The sequence below is a fragment of the Rhinolophus sinicus genome, linkage group LG09 (assembly GCF_036562045.2).
Source record: "Rhinolophus sinicus isolate RSC01 linkage group LG09, ASM3656204v1, whole genome shotgun sequence".
In the NCBI taxonomy this organism is placed as follows: Eukaryota; Metazoa; Chordata; class Mammalia; order Chiroptera; family Rhinolophidae; genus Rhinolophus; species Rhinolophus sinicus.
This window is the reverse complement of record NC_133758.1, coordinates 105206640-105229044: the sequence shown is the minus strand read 5'-3', so window position 1 is coordinate 105229044 and position 22405 is coordinate 105206640. Positions and strand designations below refer to the sequence as shown.

At 46.7% G+C, this 22405-nt stretch overlaps 2 long non-coding RNA genes across 2 annotated transcripts in view; one reads left to right on the top strand and one right to left on the bottom strand.

The window, feature by feature from the left end:
* The window catches only part of LOC141573215 (uncharacterized), a 28245-nt gene extending 13751 nt beyond the window's left edge, over nt 1-14494 (bottom strand). Inside the window, exon 1 of the long non-coding RNA XR_012498919.1 lies at nt 13205-14494. This is a non-coding gene — a long non-coding RNA (uncharacterized LOC141573215). The remainder of the gene's footprint in view (nt 1-13204) is intronic.
* Nucleotides 1-22260, top strand: part of LOC109444650 (uncharacterized) — a 37079-nt gene extending 14819 nt beyond the window's left edge. The window contains exon 2 of the long non-coding RNA XR_002136917.2: nt 18951-22260. This is a non-coding gene — a long non-coding RNA (uncharacterized LOC109444650). The remainder of the gene's footprint in view (nt 1-18950) is intronic.
* Nucleotides 22261-22405: the final 145 nt, after the last annotated feature.

Genomic DNA, 22405 nt, shown 5'->3' with positions numbered 1-22405 from the left:
AACGCAGGATATGGTGAGGCCAAAAAGGAACACCCACGGAGCCATAAGTAGGGGAGTCATACCACTATGGTCTCACTGGAGGCTGGGTTCACCGGACATGCGACCTGCTGTCCGTTTTTCTGCCAACCGACCGACAACTCTCCTCCACTCTCCTCGGCTCTCCTCCGTAGCCGCAGCAGTTATATTAGCGGCCAATTGGCTAACTGGCCACAGCTGACGGCCAACCAGCCCCAGCCGACAGCCATCCACTACCCGAGCCAGCACCCCTCCATGTGAGGCCGAGAGCCTGTAAACTACTTTCTGGGGCTCTGTCCCCACACATATCATATCCCCATCTTGGGCATTACAATGTACAGTTGGATATGAAAGACTCCGAGAAGTTGACCTGCTAAGTATATCGAAGCACAAAATTCCTATTTTCACTTAATGTCTATTACTTTTGCTCAGAACCCACTTTCAGAAAGTTGTCTCTGCCTGAAGTTCGTTGAGAGCTTTCTCATGCACACGGAGCAGGGATTTACAACCTGTACTACGTTTGTGCCAGAAATGGCATGCTGGCCCTTCTTTCCTGAAAGGTGACCCTGACCATCTGCCATAGGAGTTGCATTAGCCACACGTTCTGCAGGTGAGAGCTGGCAGGTCGACCTGAGGCCCAGAAAGCGGGAAGCTTGGTACACAGTCCTGCAAAGGCTGGTAACCAGGTAGAGCTGCCAGCTCCCAGCTTGGGTTGAGAGTACACTCATTCCTAGAGACACAGCAGTACTCTGTTGGCCAGGGATAGAGTGTTGGCTGGTCACAGGGGTGGGTGACAGCCCTGGCAGCACATCTGACACTTATGTCAGTGGCAGATCAGAGACTGGCACTCTTTGCGGCTATTTGCTAGTACTTTGAAATAAGTCCACAACCTAGCAGACTAGATAGGAAAATGTGCACAGTTTTCTCTACAAAATTCAAATAGTCTCAGGGGTTATGCAGGCTTCCAGGGAAAAAATATGTATCAGACGTTGGTGTGTGAAACAGGTTCCCCAATCCTGATGGCAGGAAGCCACGGTGCCCTGCTAAGTCACAGCTCTGTGGCTTTCCTGCTGTGATCAGGTGCTAGACGATGGATTTCCTGAATGCACTTCAGAAAGCTGAGAAATACATTAAAAAGTCAGTTCTTGCCTTTTGATTTTCAAAAGCCTAAGCCTCAGGAACAATAAGAAATACAGCATGAAAAATAGATTTGGAAGAAAACCTGACACAGAAACATAGTTTCCTCCTCTGCCCACTTCCTCACCCAAACTGGAATTTTCCCAGCTGGGGAGAGGAGAGCAGAGACGAAGGGGTGTGTGGACATTGATGGGTCCTGGAGGGGCGCTGTGCCTTGCTCTCCCCTGCAGACTGACATTCAGAGAGGGCAAAGGATGATGGAAAGATCCAGAAGGTGGAAGGGATTTGGAGTGTGTAAATTTGTGGAAATGGCAAGATGGCAGAGAAGATGTCTGCAGACTTTATCAAATTCTCTGTGACAGCCGCTGGGTTACTTGGTGCCCAAGAGTGGCACTAAACTTGCACAAAGAGAAAGCAAGGACAGGAAGAAACAAGGGGTTACTTAGCAGTAAATCAACCAACAAAACAACTAGCCAATCACAGTCTAACAATCCAGAGGGGTAGAGAGGCTCTGAGTGTGAGTGGGGCCCCTGAGAGATGCTTCCGGCAGAAATGCACAGGCTGCATAGCTGGACCCGGACCTCCTTGCAGATCTCTGGCCCTGAAAGTTGGTACTGGCTTCCTTGTCCTCTGCTGTCCCCGACAGATGCCCATGAAGGCCAGACGTGACTCTCACCGATTGGTACTACACGAGTCCTTGGGAATGTAGACAAGCTCAAAGAAAGGGGTGATGAAAGAAGTGGGGATACTGATATTGAGACTCAATTTCTGCCTCCCCCACCCAAGAAAAAAAGACTGATGATAGAAATTAAATTCTATTGAAGAAAAACAGAGTTTTATTCCATGCACACTTGTGTTTGTGGGCTCAGATTTATACTTATGCTGGAATAGACAGCAATTTAATCCTAAATTATATGACTAGTCCTATTCTGACAAGTCTCCATTTATCATGCTGAATAGAGACAGAAAGTTTACAGCCTCACAGAGCTCAGAGATAGACATACACACAACACACACGTGGACATACACACAGAACCCCTATACATATGCACAAATGCACGCACAGACACACAGAACATACACAGCATCTCATACTCACAGACACATAAACCAAAAACACATAACATACATGTGTGCATACGTGCACACACAATCACCTTTGCACAATGTAACTCTCTCAGGACTCAAAACCTTTTGCCAGTCAGAGGAGGCGTCTGGAAAGGGAGAAAAACGTTCACACTCATTCTTCTGCAGTAGATACAGAACAGAAAATGTTATCGCCATGGAGTATCTTGTGACTGTCAATTTCAGATCCTTTAGAAAGGATATACGTACTCTCCTGTAATTAGTAGTTTGGACAGAGAAGTGAGTTGTGATGTGGAGGGTCTCATTCCCTCTGCTTGATGTACATCAAGTGAAGAAAACCCCAATTTCAATCAAGTTAAACAAAAAGGGGAGTTTGTGGGTTCGTGACTGCAAAATTGGACATCTAGCCATCTAGACCCAGGGACTCAAGCGATGTGATCACACTCTTGCTATGATGCTCTCGCACCCATTTCTTAGCTCTCCTCTCCTCTGCGTTAGTTCTAATTGCAGGCAAGCTTTTTCCAGGAGATGGCAAAGGCGGCTCCTAGCATCTCGTCTCACATTGTCTTCACCTTGCCTCGCAGATGCTGAGGGCACCTTCTCTTTAGTTCCATTAGGAGTCCTGGGGAAGGATTTAAATGGCTGACCTCAGGTCACATGTCCATTTCTGAACCAATCACCGTGACACTTTGATTGGCCAGGTCATGTGCCCATCCCTGGAGCCAGGGAAGTGAAATCTGCAACCCAGGAAGCACACTGACTGTGAGGGGGGCTGTCCCCACAAGGAGAGGTGCTGGGCAGACGGAAGTGTGCCTCCACTACACTTGTCTTCATGGCTAGACCATAATCTCTTCCAGTGTAAGGGCATGTCTGGCTTCACTCTGTATTCCCAGCTCTCCACTCAGTATATGGCACAAAGGAGGTGCTTACTTCACATTTGTTGAGTGAATGAACAAACGAGGCTCAGTAGGGTTCTGAAGAGGAAATACCCACAGGGCCTCCAAGAGGCTTTGTGATATTGTTAGAGGGCATCCTGAGATTCGGGTTCTCCCACCCAGTGTCGGCCTTGCCGGGCACAGGTGTCCTTCAAAGTCAGGCCGGCTTGAACTCGCTCCTATGCCTGCTCTCCTCCTTTGTATCCTGTAGGTCTCACTTTGAATGTCGCTTCCTCAGAGACATGTTTTCTAGCTCCTCAGGTAGCATAAGTTCTTCAGGATAGGCTCCCAGGACACCTCATTCTTCTCCCGGTCAAAGGCATCACCTTCTTGTAATTAATTGTTACATTATGGACTTACCGCCCGTTACACTATAAGCTCATGGGGTGAGGGAACTCTGGGACGTTTTCTGACAAACACCAATTTTCTGCGGACACCAGCTGAGTGTCCTACAAGTCAATTCAGTTCTGACACTAAATACCCAGAGTTAGCACAGACCTCACAGGTTAAGGGCTCAATCCCACAAAAATACCCCCCGCCATATGCCAGTCACAAGTCTGAGGCCACCTGTACTTCTGGGGTTCCTACCGCCCTCCCCCCTCAGTTTTGGTAATTTGCTAGCATAGCTCACAGAATTCAGGAAAACACTTTATTTATGTTTACCGGTTTATTATAAAAGATATAAATGAACACTCAAATGAAGAGGTGCTTAGGTGGAGTGAAGTCTGGAAGAATCCCGAGCACAGGAGGTGGGGTGTGCGACCCTCACAGGCGGTGCATGTGCTCATCAACCCAGAAAGAAGCTCTCTGAATGTCCTTGTTCAAGAACTTTTGTGGAGCTCAATCTCCAGCAACCCCCCTCCCCACCCCCATGCCAAGGTTGGTGGGAGGGGATGAAGCCTCCAAACCTCTAATCACTTGCCTTTCTGGTGACCAGCCCCATCCTGAGTCTATCTAGGGGTGCCATGCTAAGTCACCTCATTAGCATACATTCAAGTGTCATGGAAAGTGGCTCATGAGGAAAAACAGAAGACCGATCACAAAATCCCAAGGGTTTTGGCAGCTCAGGGCCAAAGTCCAAATATATTTCTTCTTACAGCATAGAAAGACGATCACCATGTGCCCAGCACATGCCTGGCACGCAGCATGCCGTCAGTATTTGTTCAATGAGCTAATGAATGAATACATTATTTCCTCTGACACGTGGGAGTAGCTCCCCCAAGCGCTGGGGTGGCAGAGCTGAGCTTTGGCCCTGGAGCCCACTTGGGTAGTTAAGAATGGCTCCCGCCAGTTGTCCAGAGGCCCCCTGAGTGCGTGTGGAAGTGTGTCTCTCCCTATTAGGAGAGAAGCAGCCTTCTGCCTGGCTCCCTGAATGGCTGATGCTAATGGCACCCCAGGGAAAGCAGATGTCTGCGGGACAAAGGGGACAAAGGCCACCTTGTTTCCAGTTTCCAGGCCAGCCTGGCAGCCCTGCCCTCCTTTTCCTGGGAAGGGCAGCATCAGATAGGGCTTCAAGGAACTCTGTGCTGGCAGCAGTTGGAGCCTCTGAGAGGCAGTGTCTTAGCAAATTAGTCACTGGAAAAAGAGACCCAAACCCACCAGAAAAGCAGTTGAATAGAATTGTGTAGCCCCCAAACTGAAGAGAACTTTTTTTCTGAGAAACAGATGCCCAGAGGTACTGAGATAGAAGTTATCAACATAATCCCAAGTAGAGAATTCCTGTCAGGAGGCTGGGGGATGGGAAACAAGTAACCATATTAATAATTCTGTTGTCTCATTCCCATCTGTTGTCTAAAGGGGAAAAAAAAAATCAAACATAGGCATATTATTTCTTCTATTGCCCAAACCAAAAAAGGATGACCGCTGTCATAAATGAGAAACATGGTTCTCATTTCATTGACATTAATGTCCAAATGATTATAAAAATAAGACAAAACAGTATTCAAAGTACGTCAAGTTTGAATATATTACTTTCATCAAATAATGTAAATTAAAACAAATGTAAAAAAAATAAAAAGTTAAAAATGTTCATGTTTTCAAGTATGTGTTTATCTTCTAAAAACTCAAAATGTACCTTTAAAATTAAAAGGCAAAATACAAATTATAGTACCCAAGTGACAAAAGTTTAAATCAAAATCATTTAAATAAAATCATTTCAGAAAAATAATTCTGGTGTTCAATGTTCATCCAGTGGCCAACGTAAAAAACAGATCACACTTCACTCATTTTCTATCGAGACCTATATAAAAAATGGTTGACAAGTGATATAAGTTGTTTAATATTACAGTGTTTCCCAGTTGGCACGCGCGTCTGCGGTAAATACCGTGCCAATCTGTGAGCACCCCCAGAACCAGACCAGGAATTGAAACTTAAAGAGAAGCCAGAATGCACGGCTCCACTGGGAACTGATACTGTTAGGCAAGAATCGACTGCATTGATGCTATCTGAGAGGAAGGATTGGAGACATTCTTGACTGATTTGTTATTTCTGTTATCTAGTAAGGATTTACCCAGCTCGAACACTCCATGCACCCCAAAGCTGTACCTGCCTAAGTGAGGAGCAGCAGAAGCCCTGAACCTCCCTAGAATCCAGATGTAGTCTCTTTGTAGACACAGTGCACATGTGGGAGTCTGGGCCGGAGGGGTGCTGTTCAGACAGCGGCTACCTCAGCGCAGGGGTCACATTCTGCCAGGGCTGATCGTCAGACCTGGACAGACAGAATGGCCATGAGATAATACATTTACTTTTGTGTATTTTGTAACACACAGTATACTCCCCTTGCACGTAGGAGTGGGCAGACGTTTTCTGTAAAGGCCCAAGAGTAAATATTTTTGGCTTTGGCATCTATTGCAGTTACTCAACTCCGTCCTTGACGGACAAAAACAGTTAAACACAGTTCGTAAATGAATGAGCAAGGCAGTGTTCTAATAAAACGTTATTTACCCAAACAGGCTGGATTTGGTCCAGTTTGCAGGCCCTCGTTCTAACAAACACACAGGGCCCTGGCCAGGGGCCTCTCCTGCCTGGATCAGGCAGTCCTGACTGTTCCAGTTTCACAGTCCCATGATTTTAAGCATTTCTAAGGCAACAGATTCAAGAGAAATAGGAAACCTTTGTGTTCTTCAGCGAAGCTCCACCACTTTTTCATAACCATGATGAGGACGCTTGTCGTCATGGGTGTGTGACCTTGGGCAAGTCCTTTAACACCTCTCAGCTTCAGGTGCTTCGTCTGTAACATGGTCCATTTGCTCTATCTATCTCCCTCAGAGGATTATTGAGAAAATCAAAATAATGATGATAACGACAATACTAACAGTTTTCATGTGCAAAGTGCTTTATAGTTTTCCATACTGTTTTCCTTTCAAGCCGTACAAGAATCTTATGAGATCATTAGTCATAACCCCATTTTCATATGTATGGAAGCCCTGAGGCACTCACAGACTGTGTAACTGGCTGGAGGACTCCCGGCTGGTAACCAGCAGAAACCAGGTCTCAAAACCATGTATCTCCATTCTCAATTGTAGAGCGACTTTTACTTCAAATATGTGCGATCTCCTTGCAACATCTTAAGTGCTTGTAAAACCAAGGCTTTCTGAAACATTATTTTTTTTCATCTGGATCCCTGACCCTCTGAATTATAATTCTCCTAGTATTTATCTATTTTTTATGTTTTTACTTTCAGGTGTACAAAACAATGTAATAGACATTTATCATTTATAGTCTTCACACAGTGATAACCTCCCCTCCCCCAATCTACTACCCCTCTGACATCGCACACAGCCATTACATTTCCACTGTCTCTATTCCTAATGCTGTACTCCGCTTCTTGTAAATGTATATATGTGTATATATATATATATATATATATATATATATATATATATAAAGTTGTAGTTGACATTCATTATTGTTCCGCTTCAGCTTCATGTGTACAGTGCAGTGATTCTCCTAGTATTTAAACCTATCATAGTCACTAAACATCCTCTTACAATGTCTGTGATGCATCTGAGTTATCACTGAACACACAGCATTTATGCCTATATCTTGGGTTGTGCCAATAGGAACAGAAAACATATCAATTTTATTAATTTCTCCGCATCTGGGCTTTTTCATGAGTGTGCTAATGAGCGAGTTCATTGCCAACTCAGCAGTGAATTATATAAGCACTGCTGCCTCTTTTTTCTCTCCCCCCAAAGTGACCCTTACCTGTAGAGGTTCAACACGTAATTTGAGGAAGACATTCAAGAAACTTGCCTCTGCTTGTTAGGCTTCCATGTTTAGATCTGATGCTGCCTCATTTGTTCATCATGGTTATTTACCAAATGGCACACATTTTTCTATTGTAAATTCCAAATCGAAGTTCAATCTCTTTCACTTCAGTGGAATTATAATTTGTCAAATAGCTCTTGAAACCAGACTGTTTGACTTCTAAGGTTTAGAAATGCTTCATATTTTGCTTGTTTTTGTGCTAAATGGATGTGATAAGAATTACGTCCATCACTCATTAAAAATTTGGTTCTTTCTGATGTTTTCGATCCTATGAGCTCTAACCTTCCTTATGTTCACATTTAACTCTTCTCTCATATTTGCCCTTTCTCACATAGATTTGGCAGTTTTAATCTTAAAAAGCTGTGCTGTCCAACATGGTAACTACAGACCACATATGGCTACTTCAATTTAAATTAAATTTGAAAACTCACTTCCTCTAGCCAAGTTTCAAGTGCTCAGTAGCTTGTGCGGCAGAGGCAATACTCTCAGGCAGCACAGAAGACATTCTTCTTGTTGCAGGATGTCGGATGGGACAGCGCTGTATGTGGATTGGGTCACTAATTTTGACAAACTTTATAATCTGCTACAAATGCATTGGAGAACTGCTCTGGATGCACATACTGTCCTCTTTTAAACCACCCATGCTAATAGTAAGACTAAGACCAAGACTGCCAGTAATGACAGGTACCATTTGCTGATTACACGGCGTGTGCCATGCAATGAGCTAAGCCCTTAGTGCATGCCACCTCACTGAATCTTTATAATAAGCCCATGTTATCAAGACTTATTTGGAAACTGAGGCCCAGGGTCACATAGCAGATTTGGTATTTGAACCCAGGTCTTTCTGTCTTCAGAGCCTGAGCCCTTAAACACTCAGCTGTACAAACTTATCATGTTTATTCTCCTTGGCCCCCTGCTCTGATGTGGGCCTGACCAGGCAACCTGGGGATTGGGCCAAGGCTACACGTCAAGCTGTCGGGGTGCCCTGCCAAACGCAAGGGCAGATCTGGGCATGAGGAGGAAGCATGAATTACCGACGTGGGGGTCTTACAGTTGACGCTAATTTTGTGCCAAAATGAAAGCAGTGTCCTTCATAACACATTTACTGAGGCTTTTCACAGACTGGATACTTGTCCACTGGAAATGCCCCACTAAGAGTCATCACAAGTGGGTCTGTCAGGATTGGTGAGTAAAATTTGACATTAACCGAAAGAACTGGATGTGTGGGTGGCTTCTTCTTTTCTCCTTCTCCTTCTTCTTTTTTCACTTTTTTCTTTCTGAAAGCACTTACCTCATTCCACAGATCCCATGTGCCGGCTCTCACTACAGCCTTTGTTTCAAATATTTTCTACGGACCGACTCTAGAAGACTGGCGGCTGCCACTCATTCAAAGCAAACAGTCCATAGGCTGCCCTGAATGTTAAGTTTTTACTTTGTAGCTTAAATTTAGTTTTGTTTTCAATGCAAACATCTGCAGAGTAGAGAACAGGAAATTGTGCCTCTAGGAGGCAGCCTAGAGGTTTTCTTTAGCTCATCATGAAAACTGTGTTTCACATCAATCATGGGTTTCTTACTAGTCTTTCTTCCCTCGCCTTCCTTTCTCCATTTCCTTCTTTCTTTCACGTGATTTCTCAAAACTTGGCTTTTCAGTTGTCAAGAATTACCCTATCTATTATCACTTTTTCATAGGTCATAAGTTTGCCAAAGTGAGGGAATCTAAATTGGAACAAGTAAGACAGAGTTTCCCCCAAATGAGTTTTCAGAGAAAGCATGCTAAGCCCAGGATGTGGGGACATTTTCTTTGGAATCAAACAGTGCATGTGACCTTCAGGATCTAATTTCGCCTCCTCAAACCTATTCTAAACGGCAAGAGGTAGGGCTGGCAGACTGAGAACCGCAAGAACCTCCCTCCCAGGACCACAGCGCTCTTGAACCTGAATGTAGTGTTTCAGATCCAGTCATTAGACCATTCATTAAGCATTTATCTTGCATATCAGACACATTGGGTAATTAGCAAGAATGAGTAAGAACACAAGAGCAGACCAGTCAAAAAACCTCCACATATTAGTCATATTTCCAAGTAACCAATGACCAAATACCAGACAAAACCTGTCTATAATCAAGAATAAAAAAAATCTATTGAAAAGGCAGACTTTTGAGATCGTGACGTCAGAATGGGGTTGAACTGCATGCGTCAGGATGGAAATTCACTAGGTCCACAAACAGAGTGAATAATATAAGCTAATAAGACTTGGAAAAGTCAAAACCAATGGGCTGGGACATAAGAGAAATGTGGTCAAAGCTGCATTTCAAGATTTGGGCAAAATCGTTACTAGACTTGGTAATGTTGAGTGCACTGTAGGCTCGGGATCATGGACCGTGTCTATTTTTACTCCCCTTTGCATCTCCAGCACCAAACAGCACCCAGCATATAGTAGCCATTCACTAAATATTTCGTAAGTTAATGAAGTCATAAATAAACGAGTAAAATGAGATTTGTTTTCTATCCTTTGACACATGTACTGCCTCTCTTGGTCAATATCTCCGAGATACCCTGAGAAGTCATATGGCTGCCTGGTACCCTAAATGGGCAGACAATGATAAGCAGTGGTCTGTTCTTCAGGCATCCCTGTTTTGTCTTGTTTTTCTGCTCTCCATCAAACCTCAACTATGCTGGAACTCTTTCCCTGGGAGCCAGTTCATTTCACTAACTTATTTGTACTGGGTCAATGAATGGCAAGAAGTATATGGGGATAAGTGTACCCAACCCTTGTAACCCATTTTCATTTTCACGTCATGGTTGAGAGTGTCATGGGGTCAGACCTGGCTGGGTCTCTGCCACTTAATAGCTGTAAGACCCTGAGCAAGTCACTCAGACTCTCTAAGTCTTGGTTTCTACAGCTGTAAGTAAGACATATAAATAGTACAATACCTACCTCAAGTCGCAGCTGTGAGCATCAAGTAAAACTACCCAGGTAAAGTGCCAGGCACGGTGCCTGTCCTACAGAGAGGACTCAGGATACCTACCGTTCTCAAAGTGGGTTCCCCGGCTCCAGCATCAGCATCACTAGGAACCATTAGAAGTGCAAATTCTCGGTCCTACCCCAAACCTATCATCGAATCAGAAACTCTGGCTGTGGGGTCCCACAATGTTTGTTTTAATAAGGTTTCTAGGTGATTCTGATGCACGCTAAAGTCTCAAACCACTATAGTAAGTGTCAGCGATAATACTACTGCTACTACGGATAATAGCAGCTCGCATTTATATTATGATAATGTATTCATATGATTATTACTTTGACAAGGACCATGGAGCAGGCTGTAGTTCAGTTGTTTTCAAACCCAGTCCCAGGAAGCTTTGGGGCTCACGGCGACACATGGGAGATCATTACAAAGTGTTGGGTGGGCAGGTCTCAGACAAAGATTTAGCTCCACTTTATTATTTTCGTGTATTTTGGTTCCGGTCCATGTTAAGTTTGCTTGACAAAAGAGTTCTGCTCAGAGATAAATCTTGAAAATCACTGCCTCACCCAACGTACCAGTTGGAATTAATCCAGACTATGGGGGAGGAAAGGGGGGCTAGAAGATTTTCCCAGGCCCGTCACCACATCAGATGACTAACGCTGGCCCTGCGTTAGATCCAATTTCCACAAGCATTCGGGAACTGTGCTGCATACCCTTTGTCATACATCGTATCATTAAATCCTTACAAGGTGTTATATCCCCTCCTTTTCAGAAGAGAAGATGAAAGTGCAGAGGGTCAGGAAACACATCCAAGGTCTCACAGCTGGTGCCGCTGGGGCAAGGAGCCAGAGCACCTGACACTGAGATTTGTTCTCATTCTCCAAGGATGGTTGCTGGTCGCACTTGAGCAGATAACCTCACCATGCAGGAAAACCACCCATGGGGTTGCTGGACAAACTCTGCAGGGACGTTCAGATCAGACTCTTGACTAATAAGCAGAAGGAAGCTAGCTGGCTATTGCTCTAACACTTATTTGCTCAGCACCAAGGCCTGGGATGACCAGTTGGTTTCTTCCAAAATGAGTCATGGCCACAAGGCAGTAGGCAGTCCCCATGCAAAGGGGCTGTTCCCGAGTTGCTAAATCTGTCAGGCTGGGGAGATGATCTCAACATTCTCAATACTCAGTAGTGAGCTGCGAGTCGGAGAATCTCCATCTCCGCCTTAGAGCCATTCCGGACTTACTGTATGGTCCTAAGCAAATTTACCTTTAGGTCTTGGTCAAACACCTAACTGGCCAAACCTCCTACTTATCATCCAAGGTGGACTTTAAAACTGACTTAGATACTATTGAGAGATCTTTGAGCTTCTTGGCAGGTTGCTCTAGATAACCATTTTGTCACTAACTGCAGTCGCCTTTATTCATTCATCAAGCCATTCCACAAATGGTTACTGAGCACGCACCATGTGCCAGGCGTTGTGCAGCCTTCTGGGAAGCTAGAGTTGGGTGAGGATGGGGAATCGCGGCTCATGGTGTCCTGTGCTGATCACGGAGAAGTACTGCCAAGTATTTATTGTGCGCTAGGCATGTACTACATGCGGCCCAAATCATTTCACTTAATTCTCACAACAGTCCTACGAGGCAGGAATAATGACCTCCGTATTACAGAAGAGGACACTGGGGCTCAGAAAGTAACCTGTCAAAGTCAAGTTCATCGTGAATCAGCAGCAGGAACTACTTGACGTCAAAGCCACGCTCTTAGCCTCTGTGTCATAGGAACCTGTGTACATGATACCCATGTACGAGGGCTACCTCCTTTTCAGTGTCTGGAAGAATATCTGGCCCACAGTGAGTTCTTAGTAAATAGTTATTAAGTAAATGTACCCAGCTGGGTTACGCTAAAGACAAGGTCCCAGATGACAAGGTAATTGGGGGTCATGGGACCTGAAGTGGCTGTTTTGAGGAGTGGGGGCAATGGCGAGAGAGCCCCACATAAGTCGCAGCCTGAGAAACAGGGACAGGAGCAGAGGGATGCCTGAGACTCTCCTCAGGCTGCCGAGAAGCCACAGTGCTGGCAAGTGTCCTTATCAGGTTTTCAGGGAGTGGGGGCAGAGATAGGAAGAAAGGGCTGGCACTCATCATCTCCCCCACCGGTCACCCCAGAAGGACGTTCTGTCAGTCAGGGACTGTTCCATCAGATGGACTGAAAGCTGTGTCCACCTGAGTGTCTTGGAAGAAGATGGCTCAGACAGAATCCTGGTGTGACACCGCGGGGGACTAGTTTTCTCTGTTGATCTGACCCACCTCCTTTTCCAGAATGGCTAACTTTCTGGGCTGGGCATAGAAAGATTATTTACCAGTGGTCTATGGGTGCAGGACTGGTGTAAAAGGTGACAGCAGTTATTTTCAGCTGCCTTTATTACAGGGCACCATTTGCTCCTTCCTTCATCACTTCAGTTCCTTAGCTTTAAATAACACTCTGTTTTGGAAAAGCATGTTAATTTGAAAGTCCCTTTGTTTGTTAAAATCAGGTTACTCAATATCCATGGCTAAAAGATTTTTGATGGAGCCATGCAAGGAAAGTGATATTATTGTTACCCTTTTGTTCAGACCATAGCAGGGCACAACCATTGAGGATCCAGGCGTGCATAGAAGGAAGAAGCCAAACGTTGGCGGTCGGGTGACAGACCTGAATTAAAACCCAGCGCGCTGACTCTGAGATTCCCCAGTGAGCCCCCCATCGTGCCCTTGCGTGGTCCCTCCCCTTAAGTGTGGGTTGGCCTCGCAACTTCCTTCTTACCAACAGAATCCAGCGAAGGTGATGGGATGTCACTTCTGAGGTTAGGTTCTAAGAGACTGTAGGTTCTGTCTTCTCAGCTCACACACACTGATGACGTGAATAGCCACATCGCACAGGCCCACATGGCAAGGAAGTGAGAGTGGTCACCAGCCAGCAGTCAGGAAGGAATTGAAGCCCTCAGTCCAAAAGCTGAAAAGGAACTGAATTCTGTCAACGACGACTGACGACCTTGGAAGTGGGTCCTTGCCCAATCGAGCTTTCAGATGACACCCATCGTGGCTGACACCCTGAATGCAGCCCATGAAAGACTTGACGCAGAGCTCCCAGCCAAGACGTACCCAGGTTCTTGATGCACAGAAACTGAGAGATAACAGATGTGTGTTGTTTTTAGTTGTTGAGTTTGTGCCAACGTGTCACACAGCAATAGAACAGTGAGACACTTGCTCTCTGACTGATTTTGGGTATTTCACGTTTTGGAACCTCAATGTTTTCATCTGTTGAGCTGGCAGGGATAATAATACAAATATGTCTTCCTTCTGGGAATAAAATTAGTAACTATGCAAAGAAATGGGCAAATGTTGAAATCTCCGGAGTGTGTAAGGGTCTGGGCTCTGCCAGGGCTGGAGTTTGAAAAATGGGGTGAGACGGGGTGGGTGGAGTTACTCGGGTAGGATGGGCTTCCCTGTAGCCATGAAGTTTGGAGCAACAGGGAATCTAAAGACAGGATATCAAGAGAAGGGAAAGTTGGGAACCCCAGAGACCATCAAAAAGAGTTCAGCCAGACAGAGCTACGGACTCAGAGGAAAAGCAGGAAGCCGTGCTCAGGATAACATGGAAGGAGCCTTTAAGGTGCTGGTGAGGCCAGTGGGTGGGAAGCATCGCTTGAGACACGACACTCGTTTGGACTCACAGCAGAAACCGATTCATGTCAAGGGCACTGGAATCCGGGGCTTGCCCGCCACTCTGGGCTCTGGGCCCCCACCGTGTCTTATTACTGGCACTCCTTCCACACTGCCCGTATCTCCTAGGGGACACCTTTTCAAACGTGATGCCCAAACCTGTCAGACTCCTCTGTCCAGCTGTCTGCTGGGCATCTCCACCTACACACCTAGTGGGCCTCTGACATGTAACCTGCCCGACTCTGCACTCCTCAGTTCCTCCCAACTCAGCTCTGGACGCCGCCTTCCCATTTCAGTCTTGTTCTGACAGCTCTCCAGGGGAACTGGGACAAGAGAAGAATAACCTTGCAATGCAGATTGAAAGTGATGCAAAAATCCAAAGTATATGGAGTAAAAACTGGATGTCTTCCTTCCTCCCTCCCTCCTTCCCTCCCTCCCGCTGTCCTCACTCGTCTTCCTAGAGGTAATTACAGTGAACTGTTGGATGTACGCCCTCCTGGACCTGGACCATGAGCCTACTCACAAAAATGGAAACATACATTTCTTTTGACATACATGCTACTGCCCCCCATGGACTGTTCCCTGACTCGCTCTTTGCAGGTAACCACACATGACAGAACTGTTTCTGTGTCGGAACCTACAGAGCTACCTGCCATTACCTGCCCAGGGCCTTTGTGCTATTGGTGAGCAGTTGGATTGTTTCCTTTACGTTTGTAAAATATTACAGGCAATAGTACAATGCACACCCATAACCATATGCACAGTTTTTTCTTCAGGATGGATTCCTAGAAGGGGGACTGGAAGCCACAGGGTTTACACGTGACAAATTTAGTACAATGGCCTTTTAATGTGGCTGATCCCATTTGTCGTCTCACCAACAGTGTGGCAGTGCCTTTGTGTCAATGCTAACACTTTCAATCTTTTAAACATTTGCCAAGAATGAGGTCTTGTCTTAATTTGCAGTTTCCTGGTGACTAAAAAGCTTTGCATGTATTTGTTGGCCATGTGTAGTTCTTCAGTGAATTTCCTCTCTGTGTCCTTGGTCCATTTTTCTATTGGGTTATTTATCCCAGATTACTAATGGAAAATCTGAGGACTGGAGAGATTAAGTTAGCTGACTTGAAGACTCAGGTAGTAAGTGGCTGAGTTGGCATGGTCGGCTGTGTTTCTTGAAAATGCATCTTCTCAACCACGAGGTCGGTTATTCTGCCATCTCAGGTATGATCAGGGTTAACCAATGAATGAAAAACCTAAAGGCTGCATAAGGAAACAAGTATCACTGCCCCGCAGAGATATGGCCCTTCCTGCTTTGACGAAAACACCCCAGGCATATGCTACAGCTCCCTCCAGGGGCTGGGCCTTAAGGAAGACTATCAAGCTGCCTAGCCAACCACCATGGCTGTCAGCCTACACTGGCCCTGGCTGCCCATTCTATAGCCCTTAGCAATTAAGATGCCCCTAAAGACACAGGCAGCCAGAACTGAAGAGTAATCTATAGCTGGTGGCCATTTCCTTACTAAAGCCAATTGGAGCTAGACAGACCTTAGCTTTTGGTGCAATTCATTCTCCAAAATTCAAATCCAAGACTCCCCCCTGAACCTGGCAGAGGTCAGATGTAAATGGAGACGGACACAAACAGCTGCTGTCAACTCACCAGACATCACGCCAGGGGCACCCTCCCATTGTGTGTGGCAGAACAACCCTTTCTTCGGCAGAGGAGGTTTGCAGCCCCACCCTTCAGTGTCTGTGGGGACTCAGCCTACTTCTCAGCAGGACTGAGAGGGCCTGAGTGCCCGGGGAATGCCTTCCTTATAAACAGAAGTCCTTTGCAGGACTTCCATTGGCTGGAAGCCTGAGCAGCATCGGTGCCATGTGATGCATTCTGCACAGGACGAGCTGCGGGCACGTTGGGAAAGATAATCTCAGGAGAGGAGCTGATGTTGTTGGTAGGCAGCTGTTCAAGTCCAAGAGTCTGGGGCCGCTGCAGACCAGCGCCCGGCACAGACCCTTCTGTAGGCAGACTCGGTTAGGTTCACAGGGATTCCGGCAGCTTAGACACCTGTTTTCACTGGCAAGTAAATGAACCTGATTTCTTAGACAGTGATTCTAGTTGTGTCTTTGTGAACAGGATCCCATGATTTGAGGTTCCCTGAGCGCTCAACACAGACCTTGCGGGAACAAGTGCTACAGGTGGAAACTGGTCCCAATAGGAACCCAGTTCTGCCACCCCGTGGCCCGGCTTTGAGAAGGTGTCAGAGCTCAATACAGCTTTCTCAAATCAAAACCCCTCTTCTCATCTTTGGAAATAGTAGGGACACGCCACTCAGTCTTCTCTGAGGTCTGAAGCAGAAGGCTTGGGGTGACCATACCTGGTAACCAAAGCCCCCTGTAATAGTCATGAGGGAGAAGGGCAGGCTTGTAATGGGAAAAGACGTCAGGGCAGTGACGAGAAGGGGATGCAAACCCAGGAGTAGGAAGTGAGTACCATTTGGAATGAAGAAACCAAAAAAGGAAGGAAGATGGAAGTGGGAAACAGGGTTCTGAGGACACTGAATCTCAAATTCTGGCTGTGCCAACAGCTTGCATGCAGTTAGTGGCCCAGCACTGGTGGACTGGCCCTGGGAGGCCTTCAGGAACCCACCTAACTCCTGTGGTGATCATGAAACTGCAGAGCCTGATTGGGGTGGGGTGGGGTGTTGAGGATTCATGGAGGCGTCTTTTAAAGAGAGAGCATTGGAAAATAGAGGTCCAGGGTTCCTGTGACTCTGAGAACAGGTGACAGGGGTCTAGACGTATACAGTTCTAGATGCAGAAACTTAGGTAACTTTATGCTATAGACAGAATATTTGTGTTCCCCCAAAATTCCTATGTGAAAACCTAATCCCTAGTGTGATGGTATTTGGAAGTGTGGCCTCAGGAAGGGGATTAGGTCATGAGGGTAGAACAATCATGGATGGGATTAGTGCCCTTAGGAAAGAGACCACATAGAGCTTCCTCACTCCTCCCACTATGTGAAGACACAGGAACCAAGAAGCAGACCCTCACCAGACACCGAATCTGCTGGGACCTTGGTCGTGGGACTTCCAGCCCCAGAACCGTGAAGAACAAATTTCTGTTGCTTATAAGCCAGGCGTGAGACTCCCCAAGGTCCACCCAGGAATATTTGTGAGGAATCTGAGAGCTGGGAGTCCCCAAAGGAAGTGTCAGAGTCAGAGAAATGTGTTTGTACCTGTCGTTGGTTCTCTCCTCACCCCCAGGCTGGCGTGGTTGGAAAGATGGCTGCCATCAGTTATGTTCAGAGGCTGGGAAATAGAATTAGTCACCCTTTCCAAGAGGATGGATTCCCTTGTTTCTGCCTGCTTGTGACATCAGTGCTCCAACGTGTAGCACACTATGTTGCCAGATAAAAAGTTCCATTTCTAGAGGTGTCATAATAGTGCCATTGTCTTGACAACAGACGAACAGACCAAGGTCATTGTACTTGCCAGCGGCTGCTCTGCCCAACTCTACATCTGTAACACTGTCCCCTGGCAGCAGGCAGGACTGTCCTCAGGGACATGAACTCTAAGCTGCAAGCAGCAGACCTGACTCAGCGTTTGTTTTCTTTTGTCAAAATCCTATCCAGAGTCACCAACACTAGCCTCCAAATGGAATTTTCAAGAGCACATGGCCAATTTTGTTTGTGGTCTTCCAGAGCTGAAGCGTGCCAGGGTCAGAGCAAGGTTGGACGGGCACCCCAGGGATTACACTTTCATGCATCTGGCAAAGGGTTGGCCGGAGTCCTGAAGAGACGGGACTATGTGAAGGGGTTTGATGAGCTCATGAGAACTGAGTGAGGTAACATTTTTGGCTTCCTTCTGGGTAACAGATCATCTTCCAAAGCTTGCAAGGTGTTTATGGAGAAGATGCCCCCATCCACCGTGAGGACACTGGTTTGTTTCCAGTACGGTCATGGCTTTACACCAAATCACTCACATGCTCTCCCTTCGCTGTTCTTGTAACCAGTGTCAGGAGTCATTTGGGAGCGGGCCAGGGTCAGAAGCCGTCTTCGAAGGAAGGAGAATCAAGAGAGATCAGCACAGTCGAGCTCTATCACCAAGTACCTCCCACTCTTCTGCCAAATCACATCTTCACTGCACTGCACAGGCCAGCTTGTGGGTTAGGTAACAGTTATTGTTCATAGCGGGATTTTTCTCTGAGTGCAGTATGAAAGCTGAGGCCACGTGCAAGTATGAAGGTCATGCTTCTGAAGTCACAGTGTTGTCCAGTCAAGGATGGAATTATATCCCCATATGAAATGTGGATGAGCTTGAATTATAAAGTACGCCACGTCAGGGAAAGTGGGAGGGGAGAGAATGGTGGGAGGGTGCGCTGTGCAGGGAAAGGCCGGCCTGCAGGCCGCCCTCACTAGGATGCTTCCAAAGGAGACCCTACTGCAGGGGAGATTTGGGGGGGACTGTACGGTTGTTCACGTCCTTTTCAGTTATTGAATCTACACTTCTGATAAGAGGGAGTACGGGAGCCAGAAACTGTGAAACTGACACTTTCCAGACCCGATTTCAAGTTGATTCTCCACAACAGTTTATTTTTACAGCCCCTTGCAGCCCGAGGTCCAGAGTGGCCCGTAACCCTTCTGAGCAGGAGAAACTAAAGATTTAAAGACTAAGGCCATATGGGAAGCAAGAGCCAGATTCAGAAAAGAGCCGATTCAGATTCTTCGTCTCCAGGTGACACTGTCCCCTCCTCTTCCTGCACCTGTGCAGCTTTATGGTCGTCAGAGAAATTACATGTTCAAAGGGTTGTTTTTTGATTCACCTCTTCTGCTTTCCTTTCTCTCCTCTGTGCAGCATTCAGAAAATGGAAAAGCACGGCTCTGCTCCCTGTAACCACTCACCAGTGAACCGACACTCACATACCAGGACCGGGGGTCCCCATCTCGAGGGATCTAGTGATGCCATTTGAATCTCAGAATCAAGGAAAGCAGGTTTGGAGAACCAGCACTTCTAGGGGATACTGATATGGCCGGCTTTTCTTTCCCTGCATTCGTGGAGGTTCACGGCGGCAGAGATCGTCCAATCAAACAGATGAGCTTCAAAGTGACTTGAACTTGCCTTTGAAATGTTTCTCCCATTTCCATGCACTCCCCCCACACGACACTGCACCAAGACAAGCATGAGGACTGCCGCGTCCTGAGGGGCTGCGCTGCCTCCGCAGGAAGGTGAGAGAGGAAAGTGCTGGAGGCAGGCTGGACACGTCTGGATGGTTCAGGGCGCCACGTGGAGACGGAAGCTGTGGGTGCGTGATGGTGACGCTACTGCATGTTATCAGGTATGAGTGGACGAGGAGAGCTTGCTTCTTGCTCTCAGGTTCTGGCCTGACTACAGTGAATTTTTGCTCCTGGTTATTTCAGGGTAAGCTTGGGGAAAAACCCCTTCTTTGCAAGGAGTCTGTAATAGCCTCTTCTGTCACTAGACGAGTCAGTAATGGCCTTGTAAAGGGCTGCTCAGGGGGCAGGACCTAGGAAGAAGAGCACAGAAAGGAGGGCACGCGGGCTGTTTCCCTGGCCTTATCCCTGCCTACGGATCCTATTTGACCAGTCACTAAAATTATTTCAATGAACCTGTTGCCTCAGTTCTTCCTGTTTCTTCTTGGGCAAGAAGGAAATCCTGGGGACCTCTGACAACAGCTGGGAGCTCCCAAGGCTGCTCCTGGATTTGGATTTGGCCTCCGGGGGTCCACAAAGCCTGTGGCCGTCTCTGCGTGTTGCTATTGCGCCTTGTGCTCCAGGGCCCCAGGAGTGCCGACCAGGTTTTAGGGATTCCCAATGACGTCAATTCTGGCCAGACCTACGGATGCTCTAATCCTTCCCCACCCACTCCTGACGTGTGCAGGCCACAGGGAGCCTGATTTGGGTTCCAAGTAGTATAGAAACCTGCGGACCCAGCGCTACCCCCAGCACCCTGCAGCTGGGCTGGAAATTGCAGGGTTTAGCAAAGCCTACTGGCTCATCACCAGAAAGGCCCAGGCTGCCTTGGAACACAGAGCAGCCTTTCACCCTGCTCACAGCAAGAAGAAATGCATCGTCCATCTCCTCTTTGGCATTTCCCCAGCCCTTCTAGAGTGAGCTAATGCCACGCTTCATCGATCGGTCAATAAGTCGTGTTTATTGAGCTGACAAGTGTGTGCGTGGGGAGTGGGGCAGCTGTAGAGAAAGACGGATGAGAAGGGCAAAAAAACCCCACCTGAGTCAAATGTTAGGGTTTAAGTCTAAGAAGAGGACTCTACACCTTCCGCTCCTGTGTAACCGGGCTGTTCACTCCGCCCTCTCCATTCTGGACGTCTGGCAGCACTCCTGCTCTCCCAGGAAATGGGCACCAGACTCCCCAGAACTGGAAAGCCCTTTCTTTATGCAGTGCTGACCTCTAGAGGATTCCAATTAAAAAGCATCCCAAAGGACCAACTTCATTTTAACGGCTGGCTTCTACACGGGTGCTACTGCCACATTTTCCTAGGAAAGAAGGAAACGATCTCTCTGCTACGTTACGTGTTACCTAATAGGATACGCCTACCTTATTTTTTGACTAATTACAGTTTGCCCAGATTTTTATAAATGTCATTCGTTGTCTTCTCCAGCAAGGACAAAAGGTGGGCCAGAGACTGAGAAAATATTTTTAAATTATCTGCCCACTACAGAACTGAGAGGAAAGGTATCATGCCAGCTATTTCAGGACGCATTTCTTGAGTTTTCAAAGAACGTTCACTCACCCCAACTCAGCAGGGCAGCGGGCAAAACTGTGTGCCAGACCTTCCGGCACACTTGGGGCACACTCCCGCTCGCGCCAGGCCTGGGGCAGGGTCCAAACACCGGGGAGTGAGTTTTGCTTTGCTTATTGTGTTTTACTTTAACCCACTCATGTCCACAAGCACTGGGGACAATGAGCCGTCCCACCTGGCCGGACTCCACTATGGAAATGAGACTCATTTCTAAAGGAAACGTGACTGTTTATTATACCACTAAGCAACCACTGCAAGTTTTCTTATTTTGTTGTGGCTTTCTATTCCGTGTGATTGATCACAAACAGAAGGGAAGTACAGGAAGGCATGAGAAATAATTCAGGGATGTCTGCATTTGGGCTAATATATACCCATTATTTGGGCTGGGGTCTTTATTTCTAAAAGGGGTCCTAGGAAAGATGGGTTCAATATCAGAGAAATGCAGTCTTGCCAATGTCAGGTCATCCAGCCCTGGTTTCATGAGACAGTATTTTCCTTATAAACTTTACTTCCCACCCTCCCTACCCCACTTAGCCAAGGGCACATACATTCCCACAATGCTAGTGCCCGCAGGGAACTTGGAAATGAGTCCATATTTACTTTTACAGATGAAGAAACAAAGGTGGCAGGGGAGGGAGAGGCGACATGCCTATCGTCACCCAGCCAGTCAGGGACGAGACTGGCCTAGAACTTTTCCCCCAGTCAACCAATTTCCGAACGATTCACTGTAAAGGAGGAATGCAGGTCTTTCTAACACCCAATCCCTACACTTAGGTAAAGAAGCCCCTCTGTATTTTTAAAAAGTGTATCTGTGAAGAGTACTTACATCACAGTAACAAAGGAATTGCCCCGTAAGAAAGGCTGTGTCTGGGCAAGATCACGCCACCACCGCTGCGGTCAGAATCAGACCGCGGTCTGAACTCAGCTCACACACAGACCACTGCTCGTGCACTGTCTCCGACAGCAGCCACGTCAAACACAACCACCAATGAAGTTGTCTAACACGCACACGCAAGCCTCTAGGCTGTGCCTATTAAGGCAATCTCAAATCTAATTTAACAATCTATGGAGAGCTATTCATTTGAGGAAAGAAACTTGCTGTTAATCAAAGAATGGGACTGATCACCAACCTCCAGATATATTCTTTAAATGTCGTTGTTTACTGAATAACAACAACTGGGAGGAAAGCAGTGAAGAAATGGTGTCAACATCATCACTGAATGACCACAGATGTCTAACCAGTGTCACAAAGGATTCCTAAATAGGATAGAAAAAAAAAAAGGGTTCTCACATAGAGACCTAAAGTACACGTTTGAAGAGTGGAAAACTACTAAATACCAGCTGCAGTGTCAGAATAGATACACTGAAGTTTTAAAACATCAATTATTAACATTTGAATCATATCAGGGGTTCACGTAACCACCTCCTCCCTGCCTACCCCGAGTACCCCTTTCCCCACCAGCCCTAACAGCAGCAACCACAAGCTCACCGATGGTCGATGGTCAAGGGTCCTTTTTCCTCGGTTAGA